We start from the raw sequence: 20,796 nt of genomic DNA, 5'->3' as shown, positions 1-20,796 counted from the left end.
ATACAGGAAAATCATGCCCCCCCTTAATCTGCTCACCTCCAAAGATAACATATTTAATTTTAACAGCCTTGTTTCATAGTTCAGATCCTCGAACTCCTTAATGAGTTTGGTTGCCCTCTAACGGACTTTTTCCAGCTCAAGGACATCCTTTCTGAGTATTGGTGACCAAAACTGGACCGCATACTCCAGATGTGGCAAAATTATAGACTTGTCTCTGCTTGCTTTGTTTACAGCAGTCTGGCACTGCGAGCTATTCTTCAGTCTGCGGTCTATAATGACCCCTAAATCCTTCTCCGTTTCCGACTTCCCAAGTGGCACACCCATAAGTGTATAGTCCATTTGCTTATTTTTTACTCCAAGGTGCATTACCGTACATTTATCGACATTGAACTCCTCGCAAAAAAAAGACATAAAGGGGAATTTATCAAAACTGGAGAAAACTAAATATGGAGCAGCTGTGCACTGAATCCGAATTGAGTTCAGTTACGAATTACAAAATACGAAATAACGGATATTCTGAAACGAAACGAAACAGAACAAATTTTTTGACGGCGGACAAGTCTAACAGTAACCAACTGTTCCAGGTTCTGTCCCAGTTTTGAAAAATTCCCCCCATAGAGTTCTTAACATCAGGAGTCCCTCATTTCACATCAGTAGCCCCCCTTCACAGCCAGGGCTCCCCTGCACATTAGAGTCCTACCTTATAATCTCCACCACAGAACGTCTACGGCAGCATGGCAGATGGTGAGAGGTGGAGCAGATCTAGACGAAGGTAGACTTCTGTCTTCTTCTGAATGCTGTGGGAGATCCTGATTGCAGCCTGCTCTGGATTAGTGTCATCTGCTTCCATGATGCTGCACCATGAGAATGCATGACAATGTCTGAAAATTTGAAGGTACCCCTGGCAAAGCCAGAAAGCACCCTGTTCGAGAAAGGCTGATCTGGTTTGTCAAGGGCCTGCCCTTGCTTTGGACTTACTGGTAAATGCTAGTCACCTAATTATATGGTGCCGCTCTCTGCAGCACTTAGGATCTATCCACTGGAAGAAGAAGACGGTGAAGATGACCTGTGACATCACTGGACTGGATGAAAGACAAAAATATTGGACTTTAATTATGAAAATGTGATTTTTATTTAAAGGTCCATTTAAAAAAAAAAAGCCATAGTTACTTGTTAAGATTTTCCCTCAATTCTCTGATGCCTTCTCATCATTCTCTCCAAACGCTTTGCCTTGCTCCATGATTTATAGATATTACACTCATGCCTTCTCCATTTCCGAAAGCCTGTGTTTACATTCACATACATAAATATTGTTTCAGTTTTGCACAATATATTGCAGATAAATGGTAAACAGAAGAAATGCCAGATTACTGGTAATAGGTCATCTCTTTTATAAAATTCTAGGAAATCCGAGAGACTCGACTTCATTTACCACTTTGCAGAAGCTTGTATATAGGACAATTCAATTACCTTTCACTTAACTGCAGCGATCGCTATATTCATGACAATGGTAAACAGGAAATTACCAGTAAACTGTTAGTACAGCTTGGAAATATAATAAGAGTGTTTTCATAGAAGACACGTCTGGTGTTGTGATCACAGAGCATGTGGACTCCTCTAAACCCTGATTATTTTAGATGTTACTCATCAAGAGCTACAATCAGCTCTCTGGGGTCTTTTCTTACTGCAATTATTGTTTCTCAAAAAAGGATTAAAAAAGAAAGAAAGTGCATTGAAGAATCTTCTGTGATGCTTTCAAGCAATTCATTTTGCTGCAACTCTCATTTTGTATTTACCACATTTAGCATTGATGACTTCTTTCAACCAAAGAGAAGAAGAGAACAAGCTATTCAACTCAATTATGATCATCTTTCAAGTTATTACAAACTATACACAGAAACAAGGTTTTTAAATAATTAACAGTCATTGATGCTAATATTTTTTCTTAAAGGACAACTGTATGTTCCTACAATTGTCCTTTAACCCCTTAGTGACGGAAGACGTACACTGTACGTCTCCGCCACTAAGTGCTCAAATGACTGATCACGTACACTGTATGTGATCAGCTATTTGGGGCTCTGTAATGCTGGTTCTCACTGAAAATCAGCGTTTACTATTCATTAATGGATGGCTCAGTATTGAGGCATGCATTAATGAAAGAGTTATGCTTTGTCAGACACTGAGAGCAGAGCGGTATTTACAGCACTTGCCCTCACTCTTACAGCTGGTAATAGATCTGGAAATCCCGATGTATACCGGCTTTTTTTTTAAGGTTTCAGCAATAGAAATATTTAGCTACATATTTCTTTTGCTGAAACACTGTTGCAGGCTTCTGATCGTTGTGGGAACGATCAGAAGCCTTTAGTGACATCTGATTCTGTAAATGCTGCAGGATCAGTGTCACTAACATTAGTATTGGCTGTTCTTAAGTTTGATGCAACCTGATAATAACAAATAAAGTAATTAATTAAATTACCAAGCATTAATAGTGAGATTCATTCACAATGACTGCTTTATATAATTAAATAAATAAAATAAAAATGTAAAAAATGTTTTTTTTAAATAGTGAAAAGTGTTAAAAAAAATAAAGTGTAAAAAAATAAATGTAACAAATAAAAATGACATATTTACATAGTTACATAGTATTTGAGGTTGAATAAAGACACATGTCCATCCAGTCCAACCTAGTGTGTGTGTGTGTGTGTGTGTGTATGTGTGTAAAGATCCCTGAGTCATCACGTTATTAGGAGTACTTGTACCCCTGTATATTACCGTTTCTCAGGAAATCGTCCAAAAGCTTCTTGAACGATTCCACGCTATTAGCTGAAATCACTGCTTGTGGCAACGAGTTCCAGACCCTAACCGCTCGAACTGAGAAGAACCCCCTTCGCCCCTTGTGTTTTAATTTTTTTTCTACCAGTTTCAGGTGGTGGCCTCTAGTCTTTGTTACGGAATTAATCGTAAAGAGTTTGTTGCTAATGTCGCTATGACTATAGAACATTTTGTACATGAAAATCATGTCCCCCCTTAATCTCCTTAATTCCAACGTGAACATATTTAAATTTAGTAACCGTGTCTCAAAGCTCTTGTCCTCCATCCCTTTGATGAGTTTGGTCGCCCTTCACTGGACTTTCTCCAGTTCAAGGACATCCCCTCTGTGTACTGGTGCCCAAAACTGCACCGCATACTCCAGGTGAGGCCGAACCAGTGATGTGTAGAGTGGCAAAATTATAGACTTACCCCTGTAAAACATTCCCTTCTTGATGCAGGACAGGACTCTACTAGCTTTGCTTACCGCAACCAATATATTTAAATATATTGTTATACTATTGTTAAAATAAAAATTAACCCTTACAATGAAAATCTGCAGCTGAGCTGCAAATTTGTTTTTCACCCTGAGGGGTTATTTTTTTAATTTAACCCCCTCATGACAGTGATGTTGAAAAGTATGTCGGTGTAAGGCGTGACACTTCGTGACAGTGACATTGTATGCCAGATGACAACTTTTAGCTTTAGCTTTTAGAGAAAAAAAAGTCCTGCATAGTTGGTGGTATTCTGCATTGCTGTATGATTGTTATACAGCAATGCAGAATAGCACCAACTATGTAGGACTACAAGTCCCAGCAATGCATTATATTTTTAAGTAGGGATACACCACTGCCAATACTGGGCATTTTCACGAGTATAATATGAAAATGCCCCGATACTAAACGCAGATACCGGTGTTCTGTCGAGAACGCCGACATAGTCGAATTTGCCGACCTCAGCCTCTGCGCTTGCGCACAGACCAGTATTATCGAGAAAACCGGGATTTATTCACAAAGTATTTCAATTAAATCGTTAATTGTGACTGTTAATAATATTCCAGCAATCATTTACTGCCATCCATCATTCACTGACATCCATCATTTACTGCCATGGACGGTATATTATTAACGGTCAAAATTGGGAGAAATGTCCCCTAGTGCAGCGCTGCCCCTAAGGTGAGGGTAAACAAATGTGGGTAGCGGTACTTGGTGTGCGGCTCCTAAAAATGCGGACCGGGGTGTGCGACATTTTACTTGCAACTAAGCCCGGAGTCCAGGCGCGCAACTAAGCCCGGAGTGCAGGCGCGCAACTAAGCCCAGAGTCCAATTCAAATGCTGTTCTGCATTGCTGATTAAATGTATTGCTGGGATTTGTAATCCCCCTACAAGCGGTGCCATTCTGCATAAGAGTGTAAGCTCCTCTGTACAAGGAATGATGTGACTGGCTCAGTGTTCTCTGTACAGCATTGCAGTATATATATGCCAGAGCTATATATATATGTATAATAATAACAACAGTGTGACTGGTTCAGCTTGGCGGGGGGGAGGCAACGACGACCAGGCGGTGCGGGCCCGGCCTAAAGCCATGTAAGGGGCCCCGAAATTTCTGAAGGCTGCCCTGTGTGTCCCCTCCGATCCTTGCTGCCTCTGCGGACACAGGCAGGGGAGAGCAGCAAAGATCAGAGGGACACAGACCGGCTCCCAGCGGAGAGAAGCTAGTTATGTACCAGATTTTCAACCGCATTTTCAGCCCTTTTGGTTCTATCTGCATTTTGCCCATAGTACTATTTTCACTATTTTCAGTTGAAATGTTTTAGTGCATCCCTAGTATTTACATCGATTATACTTTATTGGTCTCATAAAATGGTCAACCAAGGACTTCAAAACAATGTACAAAAATAGCTATTTTTTGTACCTTGATAGACGAACAGCTTTAAAAAACATTGCTATCCCATAGATAGCAGTGATGTTTCGAGATTTATTACTCTTTTTTAAGCATCGATATATAGCCCATTGATATCTATGGAATAGCAGAGTTTTTTTATGCTTTTTTTGTTTATCGATGCACAAATAAGAGCACCTTTTGTACATTGTTTTAAAGTGCATTGTTTACCATTTTCTGAGACCAGTAAAGTATTATTAATGTGAATATTATTTTTTTGTACAATGTTTTGAAGTCCCTGGTGCAGGTTGACCTTCTTGTGAGACTTGGACTTTAGCTCCGTTGATGGCGAAGGGCTGGTGACCTTTGTGCAAGGCATTTTTCTTGATTGCTTGGTGCTTCCACATACTTGGTATTATATATACGCGCATGTATAAGTGCAGCAACAACCGCTGTCCATGCTTGTTGTCTCCAGCATTAGGCTGTAACTGGACTTGAATGGCACTTACACATCTGAACTTTGCTACTTGTAAGCACTAGTCTATGCAGGCTAAGAGTAAACAGAACACTGTATGCGTGGGCAGTGTGATAATGCTGACTCCAGGGGGTGTGTTCATTGAGGTCTGGGCTCACAGATGGGGGCTGAATAATAATAATTATGCATAATAATCATAATAATGAATAACGTGCATCATCCAAACCGGAAGTAGGATAGTTACCACTGTAACAGATAGTATGGACAAAGGCAAATTAATAAAAGTGCTGACAAGGCTGAAATTGTTGCTTCCAGATTAGAAAATAATAAGAATCTGCAAAAAAGGCTGTTAAAATCCTTGCAATAGATTTAGTTTGTCTGGAGGAAATTATTTTTTTTAGGGTTTCACTTTATTTCAAGATTTTTTCTTTTTCACCATCCAACCCAGTCATTCTACAAGGGCCCACTGGTCTGATTAAAATGAAATGGCAATTTCAAGGAAAAAAACATTTCCATCAGCAATTCTTCATTGTTATTATACAGGATTTTTATAGTGCTAAAAATTTGCACAGCACTTTACAATATAAAGGGGGGCACTACAGTTACAATACAATATAAGATAAGGAGGGCCACGTTTGTGAGAGCTTACAATCTAAAGGAGAGGTACAAGTGATACAAAAAGGTAATAACTGTGAGGGGATGAATTGATTGAGACAGTAAAAGTTCAGTTGGCAGTAGAGGCAACTCTATCCGCTTTTCGGAGATGTGCTTTTCAAGGATCCCCTAAAAGCGGACAGAGTAGGAGAAAGCCAGACATTACTGAACGGTTAAGAGTTTTAATTTCCCTGAAATGCCCATGAAAATCAGGAGATATGGATTACATGTATCCATTTTTATTGAATTGGGGGGTGAAATAACGGTGGATTTGGTGTGTTTAAGGGTGCCGCTTTAAAAAAGGCCTCTGAGGGTAAAAGAAGCTCCTTCCAGGTATCCTAGACCTGTTCTTGTACTTAAAAAGGGCCTCTTATCAGCCTTATCATTTTTCACAGAACATTTCAATAATTTGTAACCACTCTCCCTAAATAAGCAAACAAAACGGGCCTCCTGGCATGATCTTGACTTTCCTAACCTTTATGCTTACTCTAGTTCACTGACTAAAAGGGTATTAATAACAGACAAAGCCAGGCAACCAGTATTGTATAAAGAAGGCCAGCAATGGCAGCCCCCTATATTTAATTAATTAAAGGGCAAAATAAAAGTGTGTCTGCAAATGGCCCCCTGACCCCCTTATACTCTCCTTGCCTCTGCTCCCTCACTGCTCCTTCATCCATTGCAGCCAGAGCTGAACTCAGTAGTGTCCGGGACCCAGGGGATCAGTGATGTCACTTCCTTGGTCACGTGACATTGCTCAGAACTAGTGATTGGCCGCTGGGCACGAGCACTGTCAAATGCTCCCCATACCCAGAAGCCCTGAGTAGATTAAATGGTGGCAAGGGAGAGCAGGAACAGTATAGGGGGTCATAGGGGCCCCTCTGCGGAGACACAGTAGCTTTTTGCTCTGTATTTATCCTTAAAAAAACCTGAAAGGGGTTTGGTTTTAGCTGTAAAATACTTTATTGTGAGCTGAAAATAATCATATATTTTCAAATTCTTCTGCTTCGATGAGCTGAGCCACAAGCTTACCTGAAAAAACCAGCATGGTCTCTAACTGTCAAGCAGTAGATGGGTTAGCTGGAAGCAGAAGGCATTGGCTGGTCATCCCTCTTATGTTGTTTTTATGTGTGTTTAGTCTACAGTTTATAGCATTTCCATGAATCTCCACATCTTACTGAAATGTTAAATGAAGCTTTCTTTACGATCACCAAGTAAATGACCCTGATACTCCAGCACTAAAAGCAGAGCACATCTCTTGTGAGTTTTCAAACCGCTTGAACGTTTCTTTTTATCTTTCTCCCTTTTCATCTCCTCTTCTCCCTTTCAGTGCCTTAATCAGAAGAAAAAATGCTATCCATTTGCCTTGCTGGTAAAGATTACCATTTGAGACTTACCATCTTATTAGCTTAGTTTGTTTGCTGACTCTCTTTTCCTCCCTTGTACCAGCCTATTACTTCATTGTTTTCATGGGCGAGAGATAGTCTTTAGAGCAATCTATAAAAGTGAATGACTTCAATTACAAACAATGTGCAGATGCTGGAGACACGTGGCCCAGTCGGTAACCATGTCACAGGTTCATACGTCATTAACCTAATGTACTGTTTACAATCTGTATCAATCATTTCTTGATTGGTCTTTCTTGTGCTTGGTAACAAATGCAGCTAAAACACCAGGACAACATGTTGAGCGTTTTCCTGTAAGTGGAACATATTTTAGCTACATCTGTATGTAAAAATAGACATTTGGTGATGTCTTCTCAAGAAATGTGGCTTGAAACTAATTGTAAACAAGGTGTTTTTAACTTGGGAGAGCTTTGTAAGCAGTTTGATAGTGAGTGATGTGCTTGTTCCATATGTGCATTTGTTCAAGTGAAGGAGAATCTTAAGCATATTTGCAGGTCAAGGATTTTGTCATATACTTCCAGCTTAATATGTTTATTTTCCTCAGCTTCTTGTATAAATGGGCTCAAATGGAAAGAAAAAAAAAAAGCCTCAAATGCAGATGGAGTGAACTTGTTTTATAAACTGTTTCTAAAGCAGGGTTATGCTAAGATTTGTATGTGTCTTATAAATTCAAATGTGAGCCTAAAGCTGCTTGTGTATACCCTCAGAATAGGTCTACGTCCAATAAATATATTATCAAAACACAGCACTTCCAATAATAAATAAATATGCACATATGCAAATCTACATTTAGCGCTCCCCTAACAGCGAACTGCTTGATACATCTTCTTTGGAGGAGATAAGTATACTCAACTCCTACTGCAACAGTACGGCCGTACGTTTGACAGGTGCCCTGTTTGAGGTTCTCTATTTGGGCACTGGTGGCACTGGTGGCACTGGTCAATTACACCTTCTGCTTGGTGCCAAATAGACTGTACTGCTACATAATACTTCATTTGACACGTGATAAACCAAAATAAGATGAGCCATGTGACAATTCACATTCCTTAGCAACTTACAATCTTAGTTTACCTGGCCTATAGTGTTCACACAAAAAACTAGTTTTTTTTTAATTTGCCTGAAGTTCTGCTTTATTTGCAGTTACAAAGATTCCTACCTGAAAATTTAGAACAAGATGCTTGCATACAAAAGGAAATAACAGAAAATAGATAATTCCATAAACAAAATAAGTTATTGTTTGCAAAATTCACAAATTTTGTAAAATTATTTTGCGCTATTGTTTTTCAGACAGGCTCCTTCAATGAAAGCTGATTAAGAAATCGACTTGTCAAAGGGAGAGGTGCTGACAGGGACACACACTGGACTCAAATTTTTTTTTAAATTGACAATTTTTATTGGACTCAAATTTTGGCCAAATCAGCAGGACCAGTGTATGGACAGTTGTAGACTGTTGTCACCAGAACAAGTGTTGCTATTGGAAGATTCAAGCTCTTTTTCGTATTAAGGTGACAACTTAATATGTTGGATTGTCATTCACTTTATCTTCTCGTGGCAATGGTCACCAGGACAAATAAAGGGAACAATCTCCCCATCAGAGACACAGGCAAGAATATAAACTTGGCAGGGAATCACCCCTCCACTGTAGCCAAAACTATTAAAGAAAACTTCAAAAGCACTTACTAAATCCTTCCCACACACAAAATAGCATATTCAACCCATAAATAAAAACTAAGATAACAAATATGAATAAATAAAGTCCAAAAAACTACTGTTTTTTTTCAAGTTTCTTTATATATATATACAGGGCTTAAAATTTCCACTCGCCTGCTCGCATTTTGCGAGTAAAAATAAGGTGAGGGCGAGTGGAAATTTTGGGTCTCCAAGTACCGGTCCGCTGCCCAACTCCGGCCCGTGAGCCGGTACTATGTGGCCCACAGCCAGCTGACATGTCAGGTACACGGTCGCAGACCGCGTACCTGACTTGCGGGAGAAGCTCCACGGTCTGCATCTGTGTCAACGTACCAGACTTGTGAGCTGGCTGCGGGCCACATAGTACTGGCTCGCGAGTCACAACTGGCCCGTGGGCCGGTACTTTGAGACCACTGATGTAGACATTATACAAGCCGTCACTGACCTCTCTAGCTGTAAATATGAGGTTATTAGTTTTCATAGATCTTCAAAGATCAAATCAAAGACTCTAAAGTCTGCTTCAATTGGTTCCTAAGGTGTGATTTTGCACGTGTTCACAAAAACACATGAAAAGTGGTTGTTGTGCTTGTGGTACCATTATTTGTTAATGGCACCCCACACATGGCAATCAAGATGCAAATCTTACTGTGCAAGAGTGTCCCCATTCACACTGGATCTGTTGCATTGCGTTATCATCTGTTTGTGAACGGATGGTAATGCAAGGGCAACAGGCAACAAAAAATGAATAGGTGTGAATGGGACCATTCGCACCGCTGCATTGCATTGCTCTTCACTGCACTGGAAAAAATGTAGAGCATGCTCTAGTTTTTTAGAACAACACATTGCATCAAAAACGCAACTTAATGCAATACAACACAAGCTATTACAGTGAAATATGTCCACTCAGGACATGCCACTTCACAAAAAGCTTGCCAGAAAAAAAAATGTGATGGAACAGAAGAATATCGGAAGGTACAATCGCAGACCCTCTGTTGACCTGTGAGTGAGTACCTTCCAATTTTGCTATAAATTTAACTTAATGTCCAGTGAAAAACAAACAAAGCTTGCAGCTCAAACTGCCACATAACTTTGCTGTGTGTTTTTCTGTGTTTGTCATGCTTAGGGAAGTCCATTAAAATGAATAGACAACCCTATGCTGACACGTGACAAAACACGCCACACATTCACATGTGTGGTGAGTGCAAATGGGGCCCAGCAGAAACATCTGCTGTTTCTTTACATTAAAGTGTCTGCCGGCTGCCAAGATTCAGCTCTCATAGAAAAATGCTAAGATTTTAGTGCCTCTGTTTCAAGATGAATTTCTCCACAATGGTTATAGATATGGAGATGAGTGAGGACTTATTTTAAAGTACTTCTACTGCTTGTTTAGAATATGTAAATGATTTAGTGTGCATGATCTTGGCACAGGTTCACTTCAAGACTAAACTTAACACTATAGGTAAACCCAGTCACAAAAATCCCATATTAGATCTTTTTAAAAATGTATTGTAAAATGTATGTAAAAAAAGATATTTTAATGTAATTCCAAAAGTAATTTTCAATATTTTTAAATCTCCAGATTTATGGAAATTAATCCTGGTGATCTTGCCTTGAAGGTCCTTATGTATAGGTCCTTGTGCAGGTATTCTATCTATTTTAATATCATTCTTCTAACAACCTTTATAACTGAAAGGGGCATTGTCTACATGTTCTACCTGCATATATATCCCTGTAAGACCACAGGTACACTCCAATGCAAAGCTGTCAAAATATTCAACTTGTAAACTCAGCAGTCCTGCCTCAAAGCATGCGATACAAGGTCTCTTCTGTTTTCTTCTAGATTCATGTTGTTAATTAGACATGTGTGATTCATTTTGTTACAATTGAAATTTCTACGTTCAGATGCATCCGAATTCCTGAAAGACAGAAATAACAAATCCAAACGAATCCGAATGTTTTGATAATGAAACCAGGATCCATACGAATTTCATGCAGAATGAAACACAACAAGCGAGAGAGCTGTCATTTACCGCTCTCTAGCTTCTCTGACTTGTATCCCGAATGAAAATAAATTAACACAATATTGTTACAAAATGTAAATAAAGCAAGAAGCTGAGAGATCTGTGTTATTCTGTAACAGCTTCTGCTTCTCTGAGGACACTTCATCCCGAATATAAAGAATCTAACAGCTGTCACAGAATGCACAAAAGTGTTAAAATGTTCACAGAAATAATAATATTAAAAAAAGTGTGCAGTTCCCCGGCAATTCATACCAGATCCTTTAGGTCTGGTAGGCATTTTAAAGGGGAACCCCAATGCCAAAAAAGGGGCCTCCCCTTAAAATCCCATACCAGACCCTTAATCAAGGGAAGAGAAAACCCGCCCCCGAAAAACAGGGAAAAGAAAGGGGGGGGGGGGAGCGAGCTTCACCCTCTGCAGCATACCAGGCCACATGCCCCCGACATTGGGAGGGTGCTTTTACATTTTACAAAGGGGGGGATGCCCTGCCTAATGCCTAGTCTAAGCACCACTTATTCATTATTTACCTGTCCAATGAGAACACCAATAAAGGTATTGCTATTGCACACAGGTATAATGAGTGGGGAGAACCTAACAAGAGAGGGTGGAGTTTAGGTCAGTAGTTGTGGAGACCTTACTAAATTGTGAAGCCAGATCAAGGGGTCACACAATAGAGCACTTGTGATGCCTGCTCGTAGGTAGGGCTTTTTAAAATAATAAATATATAATTGTTCTATTAAAAGCATTTGACTGGTTGCTCCCACTGTGCACCACCATACTCATTTTGAGTGTCTGCTTTCTTTGTTTTATTGAATTTGGTATATGTTACAAATGAGCAGCACCTAATTTGTAGTATAGACTTGTGTTTACACCAAGAATAAGATCAAAGAAGTGGAAAGTGCGGTGTTATAGACTGAGTCTTTATTGCATTGTATGTGAGAAGGCTTAAAGCGTATTTCAACAGTTATAGTCAAATTTGAGAAAACCCCTCTATATGTTTGTTATGTGTTTCTATTTACGTAGCATACATAAAATATATATTTTAAAAACATGTCTTACCTTTTAGATGTTTCATTACAGCAGGCACCATGGATAATTCCAGGTTTATCTCAGCACCTTCACATTGATCTATCCTTATAAAAAAGACTTAGGACTGAAATTTGAGTATTGTTTTTCTCTCACTAACTTCCTTACCATAAAGTGCAGAAGCCCCTCACCCTCACAGCCCCTCCTAACATTACAAAATAAGGAGACACAAGTATAAATTTTAACCCTTAAGAAGTCAAGAAACTCTAACCAAGTAAGCGCAATTTAAACTGCAAGAAACATTTTTTAGCTTATGCTATGTGAATGAGAACATGTGGCAAATATAAAATAGGTGCTATCCCAATTTGGCTGCGAAAGTGGAAATACACTTTAACTTGCTCCGGTAGGCTTGCAGTTGATGTATTGAATGCTATATCATACATTTCACTGTCAGCACTCTTAGAGATTACAATAGGACTGCACATTTTTAAAGCCTACATAAATAGGGCCTCTGTATTTATTTGGAATTACAAACAGATTAGAGTGGTCCTCTTTACTAGCTACTAGGGCTGAGTGCAGAGAAAGTTTGTTTTTGGTCTTTTTACTAGAGGATAGTAAAGTTCAATGTCATAAGATGTTGCATAATTACATTTATCTGTTAACTTTTTTTTTTAATTTCCTTTTTACATGATAAAAGCAAGAATTTTACTTTGAATTTTTATACTGTTTTCCCTTATTTTCCTTTTTGAACTTGCATCTATCATGGTATTCATTAGTAAAGTACCTTTACATTATGTACTGTACTCGCTCCATAATTGAACATTCATCAAAGAAAGGAAACTGAATTCCAATGAGTTATTATCTGTCATTATTCCAAGCTTGCTACAAGAAATACATAAAAGGGTATAATTTGTTTTGTTATTATCATTTACTACCTCTTCCTTGGTTTTGTTTTAATATTTATTCATTTTGTATCTGCCTAATTTTTAATGAATTCATCACTGACCTTTCACTCATGTTTTCTTATCAGAGTTACATTTATTAAAGAAAAAAGAAAAGACCACAGAAGTATTCTGGTAGCCAAACATCAATAGAAGCCTTCTCAGGAAGAATCATAGGGAAGATATAAGACCAAAGTGGCAACATTAAATATTAGAGCTAGGGATGTCATTATTTCCCCAAAATGTCAGTGAAATTAGGGTGATTTAGGTGAAAAATTGCGACTTTGGTTAAATATATTGGGGTTAATGAAGAAGGTAAAAATAATCGGGAATTCCATATCGTGGTTGCTCCAGAGTTCTGGCGCTAATGCAGCCTAAGAAATGTCAACACCAAATTCTAAAACATGCTGCATCATTTTCCAGACCTGTACTGCCCCTGCACCAAATTCAGGTCATTTTTATTTGTGCCATATTTCATTCTCATGCTGCGCTTGTGACATATTCAATAAATAGTATTGTGATGTGTCATCTGCACTCCTTACAGCGATTGGACCTTGATTAATGGTCATGGTGCTTGTAGTGATTGCACGGATGGTGCCGTGTATTCCGAAATCGTAGAAGATGGAGATCACCATCACTCAGTCAGAAGCGTTAGATTCTTTTGCTTATTTTTGGAAGAAACATGTCACAAGTGTCATTTATCCAATGTTTTGGGGCCACGCAGGTTCCCTTTTTCAGGGTTATATTGCGCCATCACTATGTCACCCTACGTGGCCTCAAAATGTTGGCTAAATGATGCTTGTGACGTGTTTCTAAATAAACTGCAGTTCGATAATAAGAAAAGTGATGCAAAGAAAGGCCAAGTATTTTTTGCCGCAACTAGTCTTTCGCACTTTTATGTTATATATGTCTGTCGCAGTATGTGTAACATACATGCTTGATCTCCGGTCCAGGTGCGGCGCTCGCTGGCTCCGCCCTCTTAGCTGTTTTAAGCCACGATTGCACAGTGGGCCGGCGTCCGTGCAAGGAGGAAGACGCCGACCTACTGTGCTGACATCCTCGTCTGGATCTCCTAAATCCCCACACTACTTCTCCACCCACTTGGGACAGCTGTTTCCTACCACAGCATACTGCCACAGGCAGCCTCTAACCTGCAGGTAACCATTACCTCAATTCACTGTGTCCTATGGCCAGCTTGTGAACTTCCATTAATCATTGCTGGTTGTTTCAACCATTACTATTACCTGCTAATAGACTTTACCTGGATTACAAACACTGCATGTTACCTGCTTATCAGTTTGTTACTATGTGACTTTACCTGGATACAAACACTGCATGTTACCTACTTATCAGTTTGTTGCTATGTAACTTTACCTGGATTACAACCACTGCATGTTATCTGCTTATCAGCTTGTTACTATGTGACTTTACCTGGATTACAACCACTGCATGTTACCTGCTTATCAGTTTATTGCTATGTGACTTGACCTGGATACAAACACTGCATGTTACCTGTTTATCAGTTTGTTGCTATGTGACTTTACCTGGATACAAACACTGCATGTTACCTGCTTATCAGCTTGTTGCTATGTGACTTTACCTGGATTATAAACACTGCATGTTACCTGCTGTTATCAGATTGTTGCTAATTGACTTTACTTGGATTAAAACACTGCTTTTGATTGCCACAACTTAGTCCTATTACTACTTATTCCATGGTGCATTACTGTCTGTACCTGAGATCCTACCAGACCAAGGCCAGTACCTTACAGTATGTGACACATACCTCAGGTATGACATTCCTTGAAACAAGGATTCCACTGAAATCTGTCTCAGACACATATGTGACACTTTGGACAGAGATACAACACATCTAGGTTTTTATCAGAGTGCATACATCTGTCCCAAAGTTTGTCTAGCAAGCCAGAGCCAGTTTCATAGGTTTGCCCTCAGTTCATGAATGCTATGCAGCCTTGTGCATGAATTTGGCGCAAATAGCGACACTATTCCTGTAACCCTCAGACACTTTTTTTGGGTGCCTCAACAATACTCTTTTTGAATTCCCCTGAATGTGTTTTTGTAGGTTTGGGTTTTAATTAACTCCTGAGGATTATGGAAGCTCCTTTCATCTATCCCGCACCTGTTCTCGTAACAAAAATTGGCTCTTCATTAGCCATGTTATTTTTTTTAAAGAGAGAAAGCACATTCATTGAAAAAAAGTCAAATAAAAACATTACATAAATACACAAACAAAGAACACTAAACAAAACAACTGCCCCAAATAAAACTTCCATAATACTCATACTCTCTAAATAAAAAAAAAAGGAGAACTTTTTTTCAAAACATTTTGCCAATGGTCTAATTTTGAGGCAAAATCAATTTCATCAAAATCATTTCACTCATCCATGGCAGCCTTTTTGCTTCTCCTCATTTGGATAACACTTCCCTTTTCTCTAGATGTTCATGACCTAGTGTTAGTTTCCGGAAACCCAAATCATTCTTAAACTTGTTATGTTGCAATAATGCCTTGTCCTTGCTGGCACATATCTATAGCTGATAATGGATATAGAACATATAGGACTATAACAGCAAAAAGATAGTCAAAGTGCATTCATTGCACAGGAAATAACAAATGTAACTAAGTAAAACAAAAATTATATATAGCACAATTTTATATCTTGATCATTTGCATATCTACAGGCTAAAGTCTCACAAGTAGTACCAGGGGAACAGTCTGTAGCTTGGAAAATGCCAACAGATGAAGACAAATAGTGCAGATCACACATATCCATGTTAGACATCTAGAATGCGGGTTGCTACTCAACCAACTCCAAAGAGTACCTCAACTGACTTGTTGCAGCCCCCTCACCAGAGAGGCACCATTATCAAATTCATCTCGGGGGCTGCCAGCCTTGTCCCATCTTTGGAGCTTACAGTATGTTGATATAGCAGTGATCAAGTCTTAAAATGGTGAGTGCAATATCTTGTTTTTTAATTTAATTAAAAATGTTGTTTTCTGCACAGTTCTGCAAGCTTTGTCTTTTTTCCTTTTATATTACAGCACACTGTGGCCTTAGTAGTGTGGTCAAATTTAAAATAAGACACACGAGGGCCCATGTTAAGGGCAATTACAAACAAGGACATTCTCATTTGTGTTTAAAACATTTTCCTTTTATGTTGAATGTATCTGACACTTATTAGGGAAGTCACAAAACCTTCTGCAAAATCTGGGGCCTGCATTAGTATATTTCATGCTCATAACAATAATACCTCACAATTTTACAAATAAAATAAAAATAAATCAAATATCATACACAACATAATTAACAATATATTCTATTACATCCTGGTGAGACGCCGCTCAGATTGTCCTGGGTTGCTACGAGCTGGACGGAGAGATGTGCATGGCCTTTAAACATCTCCCTGCCGGCTCTTAGCAACCTGGGGCACTCTGGCCGGAAACGGGGAGGCAGGCACACTGCAAACATTGCGCTTACCCCTCTCCCATATCTATAATATTTATATATTTATTTATTTCATTGTTCCAAAGCTGCATTAATTTTTTACTAGCTTCTACAATAACCACTAAGAGACATTGATGAATTGGCTTCTAATCAAAAAATCAGGTGGCAGTTAAGCTGGACATAAACTTGAAAAAGGAAGTAGCTGATTTTTTAGATAAACTGTATTTTCTATATGACATTATTTGGAGACATACCTCTAAGATATCAAATTATAAATTAGAGAAAGAAAAATATTATTGATGATAATCTGATCTCGCTCCTAATGATGCCAAGCGATGACTGCCTGTGAAACTTGGCCAGTCTAAACTAGATGACACACCATGACTCTCAGCTTGTACTAACATGTGTCTTGATAACAGCGATAGTCTGTTATGTTGGTGTATTATGAACTGGCAGCGTGTCACACCGAGTTCACGTAAGGAAAACTTTCAGCAGATTCCATAACTTTATTTGCACAGACTGTTGAAGTAGGATTTCTTGGCAGCGCTGTATGATCATCAGTGCCCACGCTCATCTGTATACATCAGTGCAGTCACCCATGTCACTCTGTGTTGAGTCACAGATAATCTCCGTTCTTTTCTACATGGTTAACATATACGTTTGTCTTAGCTTGTCCCAATCACAAGAGATGCATTTTAAAATCCTTTTTATTTTCTACACCCCTTTGCAATTAGTAAAATAGTTTCCACATTTATATGACACCAAAATAATATGCAGCACCGCAGAGAATGAATAGAACTGGCACAGTGGAGCTTTCAGTCTAATGTTCCCTAGCACAGTCATACAATAACATATACATACAAAATCTAAGGACTAGTACCTCTGTAATGAAAACTATAAGGTGTTGTTAGGAAGTGCATATTTTTAGGTATTAATATATTATTTCTCCTAAACCCCAGACAAAGTCTTAAAAATAGCTGCAGAGTTTAGCTAGCAGAGGGTGGAGGGTATGGTTTGTAAGGGGCAGTGCAGCATTAAAGCATGTTTACATCTCAGGAGTATATAATGCAGCATACAGCATAGCTTACAGAGTTCAGAAGGCAGGAGTATGTAATGTATAGAGTACAGCACTCAGGAGTATGTAATATACAGCACAGCGTACAGAATGCAGCGGTCAGGACTATGTAATGTACAGCAGCGGTAATGTACAGAATGCAGCAGTCAGGAGTATGTAACCAGTTAGCCTACCAGCATGTCTTTGGGGTGTGGGAGAACCAGTGGCGACTCTAGGAACAATATATAGGGGGGCACATAAGATACCACAGTCAAAATAGGGGGGCACTAATAATTTTCACCACTAAATCATACCACTGAAAAAAAACTAAAGAAGTATAATTAAATAAGATTACAAGATACGAGAGTAATGCGGTATGCGGTGATAACTTTTTATTGTACTAACCTAATACTTAGAAGACGAGCTTTCAAGAGTTTTTCTTTCTTCCTCAGGTATTGCTTCAGACTTGAGAAAGAGAGGAAAACTCTCAAAAGCTTTTCAATTTCAGCAAACACCAGGGCTGTGTAAATAATCACCTATAGCGATAGAGGACTACAAACCGCAGCAATACATAATACAGAAAAGCAGAATACCACCAGCTATAGAGGACTACAAATCTCAGCAAAACATAGAGCAATGCAGAATAATAGTATATACATTTGCCACATACTCTGGGGTTCTGGCCTAATGTATTGGGGTATTGGGCAGAGCTTGTCAGGAGGGGTGGGGAGGGTCTTAGTAAGGGGAGATGTGCGGGTGGCAGATGCGCTGTAAGCAGGCATTGCTTGGCTCCCCAGAAGGCTGCCGCAAGGTCCCCAGCCAGACCTAAGACACCTAAGTCAATTTGAAAAATGTAAGTGCTGGTATCGGTTTTTAGTATTGGGACAGAGATCAGTTATAACGCAGAGTGCATTGCTCAATAATGTATCGCAGAGTGCGGAGCTCAGTAATGTAACGCAGAGTGCGGATGACAGCAATGTAAAGCAGAGTGCGGATGACAGTGAGGACCCATCTTCGCCGCCCGACTGGAGCTCCAGCGACGCCTCCCACCTCCTCTGTCGGTGCCGCCTCTTCTGTCTCTGGGGCCACTCGACAAATTTTCTTCTCTCATGGGGGCCGCTTGCCAAATTTCATACTTTAAAATAAAATGCAACTGTATCCGGTATGGTACTACAGACACCAATATACACTCACAATAAGGTCCTATTCATATCTGTAGGTTTAGGTGTGATTAGGGATTTCTGCATCAGAAACTTGCGTTTTACTGCAGCAGAAATCCCTAATCTGGCGTTTACAAGTGGCAGCTGTCACCTATTCAAGTTAATGATCAGGTTACAGTAGCTCCATGTAGGGGGGTAAAGCAGAGACACCGGCACTCCAAATTTGCAAAATACGTCTATTTATTGACGTGCATCGTGGTAGCTCCACGTAAACTCGTAGCCCCATGTAAACACCTGCACAACGCATGTAATGATACGTGATATGATTACATGCGGTTATAAAACACTCTGCCTGGATGCACAATCGATGCTTCCAGGGAGAGTGATTGATTCCAAATCGAATGTAAACATATCACATATCATTACATGCGGTGTGCAGGCGTTTACATGCAACTGCTGTCACCTGATCATTAACTTAGGTGACAGCTGCCATTTGTAAATGCCAATTTAGGGATTTCTGCTGCAGGAAAACGCAAGTTCCTGACGCAGAAATCCCTAATACCTAATAGCACCTAAAATAGAGGTGTGAATGCAGCCTAATACACTTCTACTATTCCCCCCTACATGTAAAAAAAATACAGCCCCCATACACATGTGAAAATTCCCCCTATATATCTATATATGTGTATATATATATATATATACATATATATATATTACATATATAAAGTGTGTGGGGGGGGCACTGACTGGGGTTGTAATATATATAAACAACCCCAGTCAGTGTCCCCCCACACACATTTAATATAACTACCACTGCCATGCCCCTAAAATACAATCTAGAGCCCCTGGCCCCCCTCTCCTGCTTACCTTGTTGCAGGGAGGAGGCTGTGAGGCGGCACGTCGGTCCCGGTGATCGGAGGTCGATTGGTGAGGTCTGCCCAATCGATCCTGCACAATCCTTTCGTCGAGCGTTGAAAGGACGCTGGCCGAAAGGGTCCGAGTGCCGGCGCCGACAGAGATGCAGATCGTGTAGCTGCTCCCGCAAGTCAGGTATGCGGTCCGTGACAGCGTACCTGACTTCTGAGCTGGCTGCGGGTCACAAAGTACCGGCTCGCGGGCCGCAACTGGTCCGTGGGCCAGTACATTGAGACCCCGGCATTTTTGCCGCTCCCTAGGAATCTGCCGCCCGAGGCAAACGCCTTGTTTGCCTCGCGGCAGATACGCCCTGTCGGTAAGATATAGTTGAGGTGCATGGGGATGTATGCATTGCATATGTGGTACCAGGGATTCCTTTGCCTGATATTTTTAGGACACAATAACATGCTAACTAGGTCTTTACTGGATAAACTTCCTAACCACTTGGGCCTGTGATAAGAATATTTTCAGGGTCGTAAAGCATTGTTAGACTGTACACAATAGAAACAGCTGTGGAGAGTTTTCTTCAAAAGGAACCTGTTTAGTTAACTGCCACTACATAGAGGATGTACACTATTAATTATTTTATTGATGTAACATCAAAGGGTTCATCAGGCCAGCCAATCAGAAATCCCTCCAATGTTAGTGTCTGACAAGTCACTTTTTATAAGGGAAGGACAGAGGAGAGGAAGGACCTAGGTATAGACTGAGGATATGGATACATGCAGGCATGCACATGGAAGAGACATAGGTACATATGTAAATTGGCTATATCTCTCTCTCTCTCTCTCTCTCTCTCTCTCTCTCTTTTCCAGCTTGGGTAAAAGTACAATAAATGGATCAGCTATAGCTTCTTTACCTAAAAAAAGCAACTTTGACTGCTATATTTACCTCACTGTAGGAGCTTAAGGGTAGCTCTGCCCTCTAGGAGCTCTCTATGGTACAGGGCTGAGGGATATATACAGTGTGTGTGTGTGTGTGTATAATATATATTTATTTTATTTTTTCTTCAACATTAGGAACACCTAAATGATGAATATTGTCTTCTGGGCCCTTTGGATTGTTATATAACACTGCTGTTTGAACCAAATTAATAATGAAAATCCATGTGGATGTATGTGCATGCTCACACCATTTATTGCAGGGGCACACATTCCCTTTTATAGTCTATGAAGCATGCTGTGTAAGTAAATACATAGACCAAATGCACAGATTCTTCCAGCTAATGGTGTATACATTGGCACCGCATCTATCACACCCCCGTCTAGATTTCACTTATTTGAAAGTAAACATGTCTTTTTTTT

The 20,796-nt window shown here is 39.7% G+C and overlaps 1 pseudogene; it reads right to left on the bottom strand.

Moving 5' to 3' along the window:
- Positions 1 to 724: 724 nt before the first annotated feature.
- LOC108787021 overlaps positions 725 to 20,796 on the bottom strand; it is a 110,373-nt pseudogene continuing 90,301 nt past the window's right edge.

This window comes from Nanorana parkeri, unplaced genomic scaffold, assembly GCF_000935625.1.
Source record: "Nanorana parkeri isolate BGI_ZX_2015 unplaced genomic scaffold, ASM93562v1 scaffold238, whole genome shotgun sequence".
NCBI lineage: Eukaryota > Metazoa > Chordata > Amphibia > Anura > Dicroglossidae > Nanorana > Nanorana parkeri.
The sequence above is the reverse complement of the archived record's forward strand: the minus strand, read 5'-3'. Positions and strand labels throughout refer to the sequence as shown.